Genomic DNA, 16,945 nt, shown 5'->3' on the forward strand with positions numbered 1-16,945 from the left:
AAGGAAATCTTTTAAGTTTCTGATTCAGCTGTGTAAGAGGGAGGATTCACCCAATAGCCAATTACAGCACTATTGATTTCTTTAAACGTTTTGTGAAGGAGACTTTGAGCAGCATCCAGAGCACAGTTGCTGAGAAGTGTATACATAAGTGTTGTCTCCCTGTGTATGAGCATCAAAATACTTACAGCATTGCTTTAGTGAGGTGAAGGGAAAATGTCATGCTTTGCAATGTCCAAACCAACTATATCAAAACCAATTTGTTTATCTGTTCGGTACTCTTTAAAGTATACATTTTTTTAACTTTTCAATCAAAACGCTTGTGTTCATGTAGCCATTCTTCATTTCAGGTTCAGTGAAGGAACAGTTAGAATTTCCATCAAAAACTCTGTGTTCTTCATGATTTGTTCCTGTAGCCCCAGTTTGTAATTTCCAACACACATATTTTGCAAGCTGTTATTCACAATCAGTGTAACTTAATGAAAATGCATAAATACAGCCATCACTTGATGTCCTGTAAGACATCAAGCTGGAGTTAACAGGCAACTAAGATTAAATGTAGACAAATATAAACCAGGATCCAGAGATAAAATTAGTCTGTATTGCAAAAGAGAAATTTAGAAAAGAAAATGTAAGGAAAAACTATTATGCAAAGCCATCTAAATCAGAGTTTGTGGCTAACACTGGTAGGGTGAAGTGATCTCGAAAGATCCAGTCCAGCCTTAATGATTATGTGATCATGATTTTTTTCTTGTTTAAATTTGAATTTTAGGTTTGTGAGTTGGATCTTGAAGCTGAGAGTTTTAATTTGGTTTCTTGGAGCTTCGCTAAGACTATTCCATTCTGAACACTGAAGGTTAGTAGGTAGTGGTAGGAACAGTGGGTAGAAATCAGAAGTGTGTGTGTAAGTTTCTTGAAACCTTGTTTAGGGAAGAGGCAGAAACATGACTGTATTCTAATCCTAAAATGATAGGTACAGCTAGTCCTTCTCTTAAACTGCTGTAAATTGTCAGCTTCCTTGATTTTAATATGCCAATCAATGCCTTCTTCCAGAATGGTGACTTAATACCAACCTGTAAAATGAGTTTTGGGATTTTATTTTTTTGTTTGTTTGGGAAAGAGGTTCGCAAGTGTTCTTCTTACAGAATCATTTCTCAGTGGTAAATCCTCAGCTGGTGAGTTATCATAATTATCTTCCAATTCTACACCAAATTGTGACACTTAAGACAGTTAAGGACTGAGATTTGTCTGGAATAAAGAAAATGTTTTTGTAGGAAATGCCTGTATTGCTGGATGATTACTTCAAACAGGGATCTTTCTAGGCAAAGAGAGGTAAACTAAAGGGGAAGTGATAGGTGGAAAAAAGGCAAGAGAAAGAAGTATAGGGGAGTCCAGTTTCATCCAGTGATCTTGTGCATAACTAAAACCAGTGCTAAGTGCATCTGCAGTGCAGTAAATACTAAATCCTGTGTTCATTATTTCCAGTTTTAGCTTCTTTAGAGACCTAGATCCTTTCTGTCCTCTGCAAAAGAGGCTCCTGTGTTTTTGGAAACAATGGGCTGTTTTCAGAACTTACATAATAAACATAGCTTGACTGAATTCTGCATCATTTGGGAATATGTCCCAACATATAACTAAGTAATTATCTCCCTCTCTCTCCTCTCCTCTCCTCTTTTTTTTTTTTTTTTAACCTTGGACAAAATTTGATTATGTGGTCAAATGTGATTTTTCAAGTGTGAATCTGGATTTAATTTGCGTACACTGCTCCTGAATGCTTTGTAATATTTAGCAGAATCCAGTTAAATTGTGTATGGTTTTCCATATTCTGTCTCTTCAAAACCTTGCATTAAAATTAAAGGGACATTCATATCCTGTTACTTGGGAGTGAGTATGAAGAACCTTTGATTACAGAAATTCAGTAAATTTTAATAGAAATGACACTGAAGAATGGTATTGGGTTACATGAGCAGCAGCCTGCAAGTACAAGTTTTAATGAGTTATTCAATTTTTAAAGGATAGCAGTATTCTAAATCAAAGAAGTTTTTCAATAGTTTTGTTCACTGCTTAATATATTAAGATTGTTGGGCAAGATGTAGAGCAGTGAAGGCAAAATTTCCTATAAATATATATACATTTTTCAAAAAGTAAGTCTCTAAATGTAACCTTCTAAATCTCCCTTTTTGTATGTGTGCATATTTGCCTTATGTACATAATTTTTGTGTTTACCTCCTATGTTCCAAAACCTGGTACTGCTACCTGCAGAACTTGTAATTTTTAAAGCACCTCAGAAGAGAGGACTCAGTTTCAGGAGATATGGTAAAACTGAAATTTAGTAGAATTTGATATGTTAAGGATTGTAAAAAAAATATTGGAGGAAAGCAGGGCTATATATTTGGAGTATAGTATGATTTATTCCCAAATCAGTACATTTAGGAGGTGTATGAGACTGTTGTAGCAAGGTCAACAATCCTTTTAGTGCTCTGAAATGCTATCTGGTAGACTTAAAATTAATCCCTTAAACTTAAGTGGAAGATGCGCGTGATCACAGCTCACAAACATATCGGATTATGAAATATGCAGCTTGATTTTTAGATCTGCATAATACACGAGTCTTTCTTTTTACAACTGCAAACTAACTTGTGATACTTCCTCTTAAAGCTGATCGCTAGAGAGGAAATTCATCATAGCATGTGGTGAAAAAGGGCAGATGAAAAACCGAAGCACTGAAAGCACCAGTATTTCTTGGTGGCAAGCCTTATTTCTTGCAAAAGAGTGCGTTTTGCTGCCAGAAAGATGATAGCAGCTCAAGGGGCATGGATAGGAAGTGACAGGCCATGAGACAGATCATCAGTTCCTTTATACTGGGTCTGGGATGCTGCAGAGCTGTTAGTTTGGCTTTCAAAAAAACCCATGACTCGCTTGTATAGTTTAATCTGCCCTTGGTTCCAATAACTCTCAATTTTTTCTTAATTGTTACAGTTTATTTTTAAGCAATGATTTTGTTGTGTTTAAAAGCCACTGTCAACTGAAGTTTAGAGGCTTTAACGGATACTGTAATTAATGTAATAATTATTGCTTGAGCTGAGGAAAAGCTTTTCTGTGATAATTTTAACACTGTATATAGTTTGTTTCAACATTGTGCTTATTTTTAGTAAATCCCAGCATACAGTAGAGAAATTGAGAAGTATTAGTATGAGGCAAGGCAAGGATGCTTATTCAGAAATAATAGTAATTTTTAGTTTAGTATAAAAAGAGTAGCAAATGTGTCTTAAGGCTGTGAATCACAGTTTTCTTTGTTTGAAGAGATTACAGTTCAGCTACTTTAACTTAGACAAGATTTGGCCAGGACATGCTTTATCTTGAGCTGAAAATGTGCATGCTTTAGTCAAGGTGATAGGGATGATGGTAATATGCCATGCTGCCAGTGAAAGTTCTAGTTCAGGAATTGGAGTTTAAAGCTCTAGGTTAAGCCTTTGTTTTGAAGCTGCTAGAATTTCGAAATACCTGCTGTGCTTGAGGATAGAATGCACACTTTGGTAATTCCCTCCTTTTATTCTGTATATTCTTAAGAGAAAAGAATATAAAAAGTGGGGAATTGATAAGAAGTAATCTTACTGAAAAGGAGCAGGAATTGCATGATTGGAAATTGTAGATGGAAGAGCTTAGCTTTCTCTTACCCCAAATATTTACACTGAGGGTTATTATCTGAAGGCTATTAGATGAATAATTAGGTAATCAGATATTGGTTTGTTTTGATGAGCTCATCATAGATTTAAAGCAAATATTGATCAAAGTGTAACGTAGTTTGAGCAACATGTTATGGAGAGACAGGCCCTTTTCCTCTTCTTTTTTCCTCTTCTGTTTAGTTTCTTTTTTTCCCTTTTTTTTTTTGTTTTTTGAGAATGGAGCTATTAATAATTGTTTCAGTGTACTATCCAGTGTTGTAATGTATCACTGTTGGCTGTAATATATTTTTAGGATGGATTTTTTAACCTGTTCAGCAGTTTCACACACCATTCCCTCTAGGTTGTTTACTAGCAGCTTAAACTGCTGTTTCAGGAATGGCTGCCTGAGGCCTTTAGGAACTTCAGTGGGGTGGTGGACTAAATCAAATAGCAGCAGTAACCATATTGGACACCTTATAAATTCCAGGGGTTGGCATGACTTGCATCTAATGATTTCCACTCTAAAAACCCCTTCTTTGTTGTCTCCCTTGTGCTGCTGTAAATGTTTACACTCTGGTGGCAGATGATGGGTTTTATGGCAGTGGTTGTACATCAACCACGTTCGCTGTAGCAGTTTGCACTGTGTTGATGTTGACCGAGAACAAGTTCTGTACCATGAATTTGAAACCTGCTCGGGGTGTAATGGGACTCACGTTTCTCGTGACACTTCCTCAGGGCTTTAGGTAGATGTGGTTTACATTTATTCAGATTGCCAAGTAATTAGTGTCAAGTGAATTTAATTGTTTATATTTTAACACTTTGGTAGTTAGTGAAATGCCAACTTAAATTATCAGGAATATGATGTTATATGCCTTAGCTTTTTATGGATTGTGTTACTGTTTCTGTTTCTTTGGCAAAAATTATCTGTAGTAATAAAGCTATTAGATATTTATTATCCTGCTGTTTTTAAAGATTACAAATTTCTTTTGTAAAATCCTACAAATTGAGGAATTGTGAACTGTGACAAGAAAAAGGTATTGGTGACTTGAGGCAGAGTAGAGCAGGACTTTTCTACGATGGTTTTGCTTCCAAAGGAAACTGTTATGAAACGTCACACTCGGGGAAAAAGTAACAAAAGTGAATGTATATGAATATGCACAGGAGAATCTTATTGTGAACTCATGCAAGCTTCCACACTGTCACTGGCAGATGTAAATGCAAGTTAATATAAATTCAGTGCAAATTAAATTTTCTTCGGAAATTGGACTTTTGAATATTTTTTTTTTTTTAATTCAGCCTTTTTTGTTCTTTTACCCCCAGATAAGTTTGATTGCCAGGCTTTGCTAAAGCGTTAAGCTAGGAATGGGGAAGGGCTGGTGCAGATTGTGATTAGAGGAAAAGGAAGAAAAATAACCTCAGTGACACTTTTTCTCTGAAATACTAATTCCTAAGATGTGATAACTAATGCTCCTGCACACATAGAAAGACCTGAGTCTTATGTTAATAATTAATCCTAAAATATGAGAAGTCTAGAAATCTTTCACCTAAGCCTGTAAAAGGGAAGAAGGTGAATACGGGTTTGTCGAGTATACAAACTAAGCCTGTGGAAGGGGAGACTAATCTAGAATGTCCCAACGAACATACATAATTTACAAGACATGAACTTGTAGAGGATGGAAATTGTTCAACTTGCTACACTTCTTTCATCCCCGGGTAGAACTGGGAAACTGGGAGGTTGGAGGGAGGGACAGGCAGCTGCTTATGTTCCCAGAGTCTAGTATATATAACACAGAAACTACTTTTACTGTAGTATTACTTAATGCTCTGCCAGCAATGCTGCTTTGAATCATGAGAATTCTTAACGCCAGATTAACAATTCCACAGGACACATTAATTAATCCCTGAACCTGTCTGACAGCTGCAGTAAGGCAGCTGTGATTTTTATGCTAAAATATTAAATACCTTCAAATTGCTGCTGTACAGCAATGAGAATGTAACATCTTTTGATCTCTGTTCTCTTTTCAGATTTGGCAGTCTGATCTTGTCAAACCACAGTTACAATTTTTTTATTTTTTATTTTTTTTTAAAGTTACCTCTTAGAAGGCAAACAGATGGCTTTTAAGTGATATGGCTGTTCTGTGCTGAATTGATAGTTTATGCAAAAACAGTCAACATCTAACATATACCTACATGCTGAATCAAAGCTGTATGATGGAGTTGTTAAACCATTACTTTCTGATAAATGATAGGGTGATTGTTTTGAACTTACTTAAAAAATAAATTTTAGAGGTAATTATCAAAGTCTTCTACATCTTTTAAATTATCCAGCTGCTTGAATGTTCCTTGCCTTATGTTTTACCATTGTGGAAGAAAATGGATGGTTTTCACGTGTACAGTAAAATACACTTAACCTTACCACTGTATCTTAGCCTTCTAAACATACCTTTTAATCTCTTCTGCTCTGGAGGGTACTTTGATACACCTAAGAAAGGGTGAAAATTTTTATTTCAGTGCAGATTGACCAAAGACTATCTCTCTCTTTTTTTCCCCTTCTTCTTTTCTTTTCTTTTTTAAAATTCATTCCAGTTTTGGATGAATCCAGTTTCCATGAATTTTTCACATTGCTCTGAGTATTGCAAGTAGAAATCAAAATCTAACCTCTTGAACTTTTCATTTTGAAGTAGTATACTAAAACAATCAATTTATGACCTGGTTAAGTGATCATGACTGGAATGTTTGAAAAGAAAGATAGGTTTCCAGTCTGCTGCAACACGATACTAAATCAAAGAGGCGGCTCAGGGACAGACAAGCTGCTGTTTGAAAGGTAAATGAAATCTGTGCTGCGTATGTGAGATGCAGTGGTTTTCCTTGTAGCATGCTTGGCTATCTTCTGCCAGAAACAACTCTACTCGGAAATCTATAAGCGTTCCCATTGATATTGTAAGTGCTACTTCGTGTCATATTTAATCTGGAATGGTTAGAGTTGTGTGACTTGTTCTATTCTTCCTCCTTCCCCCCCCACCTTTTGAATTGTCTTCTTTTGCCTTTTTAGTTTGTTTCTGATCGACCAGGATGATCTTGGTGTTATGCATGTTTCTGTCTCAGCAGGACTAAGACTGGTAGAAGAAAAGCCTTTCATGACAAGTTTTGACTGCACTCTCTGTGTACTGACTGAAAAATAGCGTCATTAAAATACTTCTGAAGGGAGCTTTTAGGTGTAATATTCTGTAGAGGTTTGGAATGTTTTGGAATAAAAAAAACCCTGGAGATCCAGCCCAGTGATAGGACAAAAAAAAAAAAAATCAGTGAGCTCTCCCTATTTAGAATGCTCATTGAGTGAGGCAATAACATTCAGTGAATAGAATGGTATCCAGGCTTAGGTATTTGAAGAGGTCTTTTACTTCAGTTCAGAGACAGTATTGCTGTTGTACCCTTCAGTCACATCCTTTTCGAACAAAAGATTGTGCATATCTTTTGAGAATAGCTCTTGAGATTTTTACTAGTCTTGGTTTTTGAAATGTTGATTACTAAAAGTAGTGATGGAATGTGGCATGCTTACATGTCAAAGAAACTAGGAAATATTAGACAAATGAGAAAATTTGCAGCTGACAAATTATTTTATGGCAAAGGTCTCAAAGCTTTTGGAAGCTGTAACATAACATAAATATATACGTCTTGCCAGTATTTGAGAATTTTCCTAGACATAACTCTAGCATGTACCACAGCCTTTCATTTTAGGTATTTAATCAACTGTTTTTAGGATCTCTATTTTAGGCAAGTCATGGCTCATGATGACAGGCTGGGTAAAATGCTTGCAGGCATTCTAGTATAGTAGATTTTAGCTACTATAGGTAGTAGCTCACTCATATATTTGGGACTGTATGTTGAAGTTTGAGTTTCTCAATATCTGAGTATGTTGGGGTTGTAATAAGGCAGATTTAATTAAAAAAAAAAAAGTAATCCATAACAAATGTACTGTAGAGGCACTGCTGGATTATAAAACTGCAATTATACAACAACAAAAACCTTTTCCTCTCTTACTGTTTTCAATCTAGCAATACAGTTGAATGGAAAATAGGAAACCAGATATGTTTGGTTTGTGTTCTTTACTTTTTTCCACCTTTTTATACTGATGCACTTGCCCATTGCCGAAGTTTAGATGTGCAAACTGTAAAAGAGGTTGTTTGAATAAAATTCTTTACGTATGAACTTAAAAAACCAAATGATGGAAACCTCTAATATTTCCAGATTAATGTGATAATTGCAGCACGTGTAATGCTTGAAGTACAAGAAGTGAAAATACTCTTAGGGGTTAACACAGTGCATAGAGATTAGGAAATTGGATTGTATTAAAGGGAGGTCAGATTAAAGTTAACATAGTTCTTTTTGGTTTCACAATGTTGCAGTCTTTTGTGGATTTTGGGGGGTTTGTTTTGGTATTGGATTTTTTCCACACTTCTGAAGTTTGGGTACCTATTCCTGTCATATTTTGGCACTTGGAAAACAGATATAATCAATAAAAAACCTAACTTGCTGCAAAATACCAGCTTATTTTGGTTGATATTTAGACTTTTTTCCATGCATGAGAGTGACTTTTACCTAGAGACACTATTGCAATGTCAAGGAGTAATTTTTGTTGTAAATTCTGACTTCGAAAAATGAATTTATGAAAAATGATCTGTTTTTCCGCAGCTACCCAGTTCCTTTTTAACAGTAACATTTCTCTTTGTTTGGCTATGCTTTCTTTTAGTGATTAAAAAGGGAGCGAATTTAACAGGGATTTGTGGAGAGCCAGTGTAATAACTTTGTGATACCTACTTATTGCTATCTATCAAAGGAGTTTTCTGAATAAACTAATGTAACGTTACCTTCTTACTGTCTTCAGAATAGTCCTTTTACCTGCTACACTGACACAAATGAGTAATACAATCAGATTTAAGGGAATAATGGTCTCTAAAGTTTACTGAACTCGAAAGGTATTTCTTGGGAACTCCATCAAATACTGAATGACAGGGTTGCACACGTTTCTTTTAGAAAATTTTAAAAAACATACTCCTACAGGTGGAAAAATACCATCCTTTTCCTTCTGCCTTCCAGTCTGTCCCAGAGCTGTAGATATCATTTGGAGCGTTCTCTTCTTCTTAGTGGATGGTTAGAAGAAGGGAATGCGGAAAGGCTCATTTGCAGCCCAGTCCTGGGTTAGTTCAGAGCAACCGTGAGTTCAGTCTCTTTAAGATCTTGGCTCAGTGAAGGAATAGTTAAGCAGTGCAATCCTGTGCATTGCAGTCTGCAAATTATAACAGCCCTGCTGATCCATCATGTGTTGTGGTGTGACCTTTGTATTTGGGCTCATGCAGGGGAGCGCTGGCCATGCAGTTCTTCATGCCGGAAATATTTCCCATGGGGATGGACAATGATATTTATGGTCTTGCAGAGCAATTATGAAGTAGATAGATAGAATTGCTGACTTTTGTTTTCATCGGGGTCGTCAAGGTTGAAGTGAACTTCAGTTTGCAGACTGACCAGTGTTACGGGTTTCTTTGCAGTTTATTGCCCGAGAACAACTGTAGAATCTTCTGGTCCTCTGCTGGTGAAAAAGGCTCAGACATCCTGACTCACAATATTGTCCCCACCTAGGACTTGTTATCCATACATTTCCTCAAGGCCTGATTTTGTACCCTCTCCTTCTCTCACTCTCATTACCCTATAGTCTTTTACAGATTGAAGAGTCTTAATGTATTAAATCAATCCATGTATGGAAGATGTTCTGTACTTTTTGGTTATTCTTGTTGACCTCTGTAACCCTTTTCTAAATCTGCCCTTTTTTTTTTTTGAGAGGAAGAAGTTAAAGAGGAAGGGAGTGATCAGAACTGTGCCCAGAATTCAGCCTATCAGACAACTTATATTTTGTAGCTTATTTTTCCCTCCCAAAATAGTTACTTTTACATTTTGGATTTCTGGTTAATTCTTTTGTCCTTATTTTTGTTTGTAACGTGAAAATGTAATAGGCAATGGATCTGACAGAATAAGGAGGGACATTGAAGTTGTTTCTTAGTGTTTCTTCTAAATTGAAAGTTTAGTTATTCTGCCTTGAACAAGGAGAAGCCTACTTCAGTCTGTTTTAAAATATATGCTGCCCTGTTTACACTAGAACTCTGCAATGTGCCAGCGAAGGGGGGCTAACATCTCTGCTAGCCTGAGCGCGTAAAACCTCGGGAGTTCCAGCAGGAAAACAGAGGCTGGGAACTCTTCACAGCCATGCTGCTAATGTAATATGACATTGTTTGGTTTATAAAACATAGCTGTTTCTTCCTGCAAGGCAAAGGATTTTATTTCCAGTATGACAGTGAAATGTAATATGATTATGGGGTAAGTATGTGAACACTTGTGGTAGAGCTTGTGAGCTTGTCTGCTGTGAACTAGATATTTTAAGACTGCTAATTGCTCTGAGCTGAATTATGACACTCTTTATAATGTTTGAATTTACTCAGTGATATAGTTCTTTGAAAATCAGATACAAGGGTGTCTTGTAAAACATCCCTTCCAAGAGGTTGAGGTTTATTTATCACGGAAAGTATACACATATTTAGAGAGAAAGTGCTTGATATTAAACTGCTAAAGCTGAAACATTTGAAGATCTCTTCCATTATCCTAAAGTTTTAACATAAACATTCTAGTTATGGTTTCTCTGCTGTCATAAAAAATGGAAGTCAGACTTACTTTCTGAAAGATCCCTCATAACAGAGGGACTTGCATGCTTAAAAATATTAAATATTTATTTTTCCCTCATCAGTTCCTGGAACTGTGTTTCTTGCTGTAGAGTTGACGTAAAAATAAGCAGCTGTGAATCTTGTTTCTTCTTTGCCTGTCTCCATGGTAGTGAAGTATTTTAGATTGGTATGTCCATCTCAGTCTTTGTAGCAATGCCATCCTTTTTTAATACTAACTATTTTTTATCCTCGGTGGTGAGATTCGGACAGTATACAGACTTGTATTATAGTTTTTGTTCTACCATGTAGTAGTTGGAGCACTCTGCAGTGTGTCAGAAAAAGAAATGACTGGTGTGATGAAGACATATTTCTGGTTTGATTATTTTGTGCATATAGAGAAAAAGGTCAATCTTTTTTTTTTTTAAGATGTAGAAAATAAAAAGAAAAAAATTTCTATATTGGAAGAGCAGAGTTTCTTCCATGAAGGTATGAACTATGCTTCAAAAGTAAGATGTATCTTCTGTCAGATTTCTGAATTTAAGGAAATCATAAAATAATCTGAATTTAAAACTCTGGATGAACTAGTAAGACTCTAAATATCATGACTCCTTTTGCTAACATACAACATGGAGTGTTTAAAAAGTTTGACTAATGCATGCAAGTAGCATGGGGGAAAAAAAGTTGTTATAAGAGACCTGAGGAAGATATTTATGGTCTCCAAAGAAGGGAAAATACAGTCCACAATTCAAGGAACTTTAGTTTAGTTAGTAAACAGAGTTTATTGGAAAAATATGCAATGATGGAATAGTGAAGCATAATAAATGTTAGACACTTTTCCCAGAAGCCATATGGGTCTTATGTGCAAGGTGATATATAGACCTCTAATAAGATTTTTCTGGCATATACTTTTTTCTTTTTTCTTAGCACAGAAAAGCATCCATTAGTGGATTGTCATAATGCATCTGTTATGTCCTCTTCCTCTTTAACCTGCCCTGATGAAGTGAAATTACTTGCTTTTTAAATGTCAGACTTCAGAGAAACTCTGATTGGATTTTAACAGTATTCACTAAGAAAATGTCTTGAGGTACATTCAGTTAAATTTAACGGCTGCCTCTTTCTTGCTGTGCCTTTATTAGAGTTCTGTATGACTCAGGAAAAACAATTTGTGTGTGTGTGTTCACGTTCTAAACTGTTATTGAGACTGACTTGAATTAAGTGTACAAGTAAGTGGATCAGAGAAATAAATGGCTGTATATTGAGAACTTGCACTGGAAAGAAAATATTTGGAATTTGTACATTTATTTGTATGGTAATGACAGCAAGCCCCTTTTATACACAAAGGCTCAGTAGTATGATTCAGGCTTCAACATTTCTACTGTTGCTGCAGCAAGTACATGATCTGGTAGTAATTAATTTCAATATACATCAGAGGCCTCTTCGCAGCCTTGCAACACTTCAAAGAAACATGTTTGGTGAATTGTCTAATCTGACTTGTCTATAAAGCAGACATATTCTCCCAATGTTCTCACCTGAAGTGATGTAATGATAATTTGTTTTGTAGGTTGGCAGTGAAATAATCTATTGTGAATTTATTTTAGCAACAGCAGGAAAAAGCATGATCCATTTTTTTCTGAAATACTTTTTATCAGACAGTAGGCCAAAGCCTCTTCTTTGCAGCAGTGGACAATATAAAAAATAGGATTTTTATCACCGAACACTTATGTAGTAATCTCTTTGTATCTAGAGTAAGACTTGCTGATATGAAGTATTTTGAGTTGCTGTGAGAGGTTTTGGACAGCAATATCAAAAGATGATGGTTATCCTCTAAATTTAGATGGGGCATTGTTGCAAATCAACAATACTTTATTATATAAAAATTTAATTCAGGTCCTATTTATGGTAGGTGTATGACCTGCAAAGAAAAACAAACATGCTGCTCCAGTTGTATTCAGTTACTTTTGGTCTTGTAAAACAGCTAGCTAATAATTGATGAAATTTTTACAGTACTTTAAAAATACTTTATTGAGTGTGGCAATGGACATATTTAAAGATGACTACTAAGCTTATGCATAGAGCAGATACTGTGGTAGCCTTATTTTGGGAAGTAGTAAGAGGCTTTTATAGACAGCCATCTCGCATGAGATCTTCAAGAGCTGGGTCCTGTACTGCTAAAGTGAAGGAAGTATGGTCATTGTAAATGCTTGGTCTTTACCACAGCGAAGACCTTATCATGATAGAGGGCTAAGGGAGCTGCTGGAATAAAATGGTTGGTGATACGGTAATCTGCTTTATGAGAGACCTTTTATAATGACAATATCAAATAGGCTACAATTTGACTTGTTGCTTAGGCACTGGCAGAAGCTGAACCGTAGATGCTGCTCATACCGCTTAAATCCTTTTATATATAGGTAATGTGAGACCTTTTAATTTGTTCAAGATTTTTAGTCTTTTCTAGCTCTGCTGTAAAACAATTCTTCTGGTTAGAAATGATTTGTGATACTGTCCTGGTTTCGGCTGAGATAGAGTTAATTTTCTTCCTAGTAGCTGGTACAGTGCTGTGGTTTGGATGTAGTATGAGAATAATGTTGATAACACAGGGATGTTTTAGTTGTTGCTAAGTAGTGCTTACACTAGTCAAGGACTCTTCAGCTTCCCATGCTCTGCTGGGTGCACAAGAAGCTGGGAGGGGGCACAGCCAAACTGGCCAAAGAGCTATTCCATACCATATGGCATCATGCTCAGTATAGAAACTGGGGGGAGTTGGCCGGGTGGCAGTGATGGCTGCTCGGGGACGGGCTGGGCATCTGTCAGTGGGTGGTGAGCGGTTGCATCACTTGTTTTTCTTGGGTTTTTTTGCCCCCCTCTCTCTGTCTCTCTTGTTGTTTTACTTTTCATTACAATTTATTATTATTATTTTTCCCCACAATTATTAAACTGTTCTTATGTCAACCTACGAGTTTTCTTACTTTTGCTCTTCCAATTCTCTCCCCCCATCCCACCAGGGGGGAGGGTGAGCGGGCAGCTGGGTGGTGCTTGGTTGCTGACTGGCGTTAAACCACAACAGTCCTTTTTGGTGCCCAACGTGGGGCTCGAAGGGTTTGAGATAATAACAGACTAACCAGAGCGTATTAAGGAAGTTAGATCTGTTAACAGTTGCGGGTCACTATAGTGATTCATCTGTTCTCGATACTGGTTTATCTGATCTGCACCACGCTCATTTTTTTGCTGTAAATGTTAAAGATTGGTGTTGGTTTTTGCAGTTTGCTGTGCTCTGCAGTGATTAGTGATGTTTTGCCTGGGAGATTTGTTGTTAAAATGGTGACCTTGAGCTTAATCTGGTATTTGAGCTTTGTATTTAAGCCGTTACTGTACTTCAGGTACCACCTCGTGGAGACAATTGGCAATTATACTTCTTCCTCTGAGAGGTTTTTTTATGGAGGAAATAGCAAATGGCACCTTCACTTCCTCCTTCTGTCGTGTTTCCTCCTTCATTACAGTAACTTTTCAGCATCTTGAACACCCTTGGATAGTTAAGGTACTTCTATTGGTATTGCTTGGGAATATTGTTTTGGTTTTGTCTAAGGTTCATAAGCAATTTAGGAATATCATCCAGAGATCTGCCTTGAGGCTGGATAGTTATGAGTGGCAGAGTGTGTGGGATAGCATGGGCAAATGCCTAGGATGCTGGGCACCTCCAGTGTTTTGAAACTTCACCCCTGAACAAGTGCAGAATCCTGAAAAATTAGTAGAATATTTGGGAAAAGTATGCTGTCACCCTGGCTATTCCAGAGAGACACAAGTCACTGCAACGTGCTGGGGCCTGGCCCATGCCCACCAAGGCCTGTTCAACACTATTCAGAACCCTCAAGGGGAATAGAAGGTGTCTGGATCTGATGACACAGTGACAGGCACCGCGGCTACTCCAAATCCCCCTGCGACAGGCACTATGGCTACTCCAACCTTGGCGACAGATACTGTGGTTATTCCAACCCCCGTGACAGGCACTGTGGCTGAACCAGGGAACCAACCCACGCTCGTTTAGAAAGAGAGGATGGAAGAGCAGGGCCATCACAGGGAGAGGAGGAGGAAGAGGAAGAACTTGTAAATGAGATGGAAACCACCTGATCCCTATCCTTGAGTGAGCTGTGAGATATGCAAAAAGATTCCGGCCATTGTCCAGGCGAGCACATTGTCACCTGGCTGCTCCGATGCTGGGATCACAGGGCCCGTAGCCTGGAATTAGAGGGTAAGGAAGCCAAACAGCTGGGATCCCTTCCTAGGGAAGGGGGCATTGACAAAGCGATTGGAAAAGGGGCACAAGCCCTCAGCCTCTGGAGGCGACTCCTGTCAGATATGAAGGAAAGATGTCCCTTCAAGGAAGATGTTATATATTGCCCAGGCAAATGGACCACCATGGAGAGAGGTATCCAGTAGCCGAGGGAATTAGTCATGCTGGAGGTGGCTTATGGAGTCCTGTACAACAAGTTGTAGAAACTGCTGAAGGAGAAGGTGAATCGAGCCAATCTGCCGAAGTAAAAGCCATCCAGCTGGCTTTAGACATTGCTGAACGAGAAAAGTGGCCAGTGCTCTATCTCAGTACTGACTCATGGATGGTGGCAAATGCCCTGTGGGGGTGGTTACAGCAATGGAAGCAGAGCAACTGGCAGCGCAGAGGCAAACCCATCTGGGCTGCAGCATTCTGGCAAGATACTGCTGCCCAGGTAGAGAAGCTGGTTGTAAAAGTACGTAACGTAAATGCTCATGTACCCAAGAGTTGGGCCACTGAAGAACATCAAAACAACCAGCAGGTGGATCAGGCTGCTCAGATTGAAGTGGCTCAGGTGGATCTGGACTGGCAACATAAGGGTGAATTATTTATAGCTTGGTGGGCCCATGACAGCATAGGCCATCAAGGAAGAGATGCAACATATAGATGGGCTCGCGATCAAGGGGTGGACTTGACCATGGGCACTATTGCACAGGTTATCCATGAATGTGAAATATGCACTGTGATCAAACAAGCCAAGAGGTTAAAGCCTCTGTGGTATGGAAGGCGATGGCTGAAATACAAATATGGGGAGGCCTGGCAGACTGATTATGTCACACTCCCCCAAACCCACCAAGGCAAGTGCTCTGTGCTCACAATGGTGGAAGCAGCCACTGGATGGCTGGAAACATATCCCATGCCACCGCCCGGAACACTATCCTGGGCCTTGAAGAGCAAGTCCTATGGCAACATGGAACCCTAGAGGGAATTGAGTCAGACAACGGGACTCATGTCCGAAACAACCTCATAGGCACCTGGGCCAAAGAGCACGGCATTGAGTGGGTATATCACATCCCCCGTCATGCACCAGCCTCCGGGAAAATCGAGCAATAGAATGGACTGTTAAAGACTGCAATGGGTGGTGGGACATTCGAACATTGGGATACACCCATAGCAAAGGCCACCTGGTTAGTCAACACTAGGGGATCTGTCAATCGAGCTGGCCCTGCCCAATCAAAACTTTTATGTACTGTAGAAGGGGATAAAGTCCCTGTAGTGCACATAAAAAAATATGCTGGGGAAGGCAGTCTGGGTTACTCCTGCCTCAGGCAAAGGCAAACCCACTTGTGGGATTGCTTTTGCTCAAGGGTGCACTTGGTGGGTGATGCGAAAGGATGGGGAAGTTTGATGTGTACCTCACAGGGATTTGATTTTGGGTGAAAATAGACAATGAACTGAATGGTATGATGTTAATTGCTATATAATACTGTATGTCATCACTTCTATGGTTGCTATATGCCATATCAACAGTATTTCAGTAAGAATCACCCAGATTAATGAAGAATGAACTTTGATGAAACCAAGCAAAGTGCAGCGGTGATGGAACCAGAACTGGCTTCAGCACGCAACAGTCCAACACCACACACCATCTCTCCTGCCCTGAAGGACTGTTATGGCAGCTGGAGCCCAAAGTCATGAACTAAATGAACTTAACGAACATTTTGGAGGGGTGGCCCATAGACCAAGGGAATGATATCTGTGTGTATATATCAAAAACAGGGAAAGGGGTGGTGATTAACTGGAATGTATTGGAAAGGGTAGGACCTGGGCATGACATGGGTGGATACTGTCCTGGTTTCAGCTGGGACAGAGTTAATTTTCTTCCTAGTAGCTGGTATAGTGCTGTGGTTTGGATTTCGTATGAGAATAATATTGATAACACAGGGATGTTTTAGTTGCTGCTGAGCAGTGCTTATCAAGGACTTTTCAGCTTCCCATGCTTTGCCGGGTGCACAAGAAGCTGGGAGGGGGCACAGCCAGGATAGTTGATCCCAACTGGCCAAAGGGCTATTCCATACCATATGGCGTCATGCTCAGTATAGAAACTGGGGGGAGTTGGCTGGGGGGAAGCAATGGCTGCTTGGGGACTGGCTGGGCATCGGTCAGCGGGTGGTGAGCGGTTGCATCACTTGTTTTTCTTGGGTTTTGTTCTTCTCTTGTGCTCTTGCTGTTTTCCTTTTCATTACAATTTATTATTATTATTTTATTTCCATTATTAAACTGTTCTTATCTTAACCCACGAGTTT

At 38.6% G+C, this 16,945-nt stretch overlaps 1 protein-coding gene across 1 annotated transcript in view; it reads left to right on the plus strand.

The window, feature by feature from the left end:
• The window catches only part of TMEM164 (transmembrane protein 164), a 50,906-nt gene that overhangs the window by 4,435 nt on the left and 29,526 nt on the right, over nucleotides 1-16,945 (plus strand). The window lies entirely within an intron of this gene.

Source organism: Ciconia boyciana, chromosome 12 (genome assembly GCF_034638445.1).
Source record: "Ciconia boyciana chromosome 12, ASM3463844v1, whole genome shotgun sequence".
Taxonomy (NCBI): domain Eukaryota; kingdom Metazoa; phylum Chordata; class Aves; order Ciconiiformes; family Ciconiidae; genus Ciconia; species Ciconia boyciana.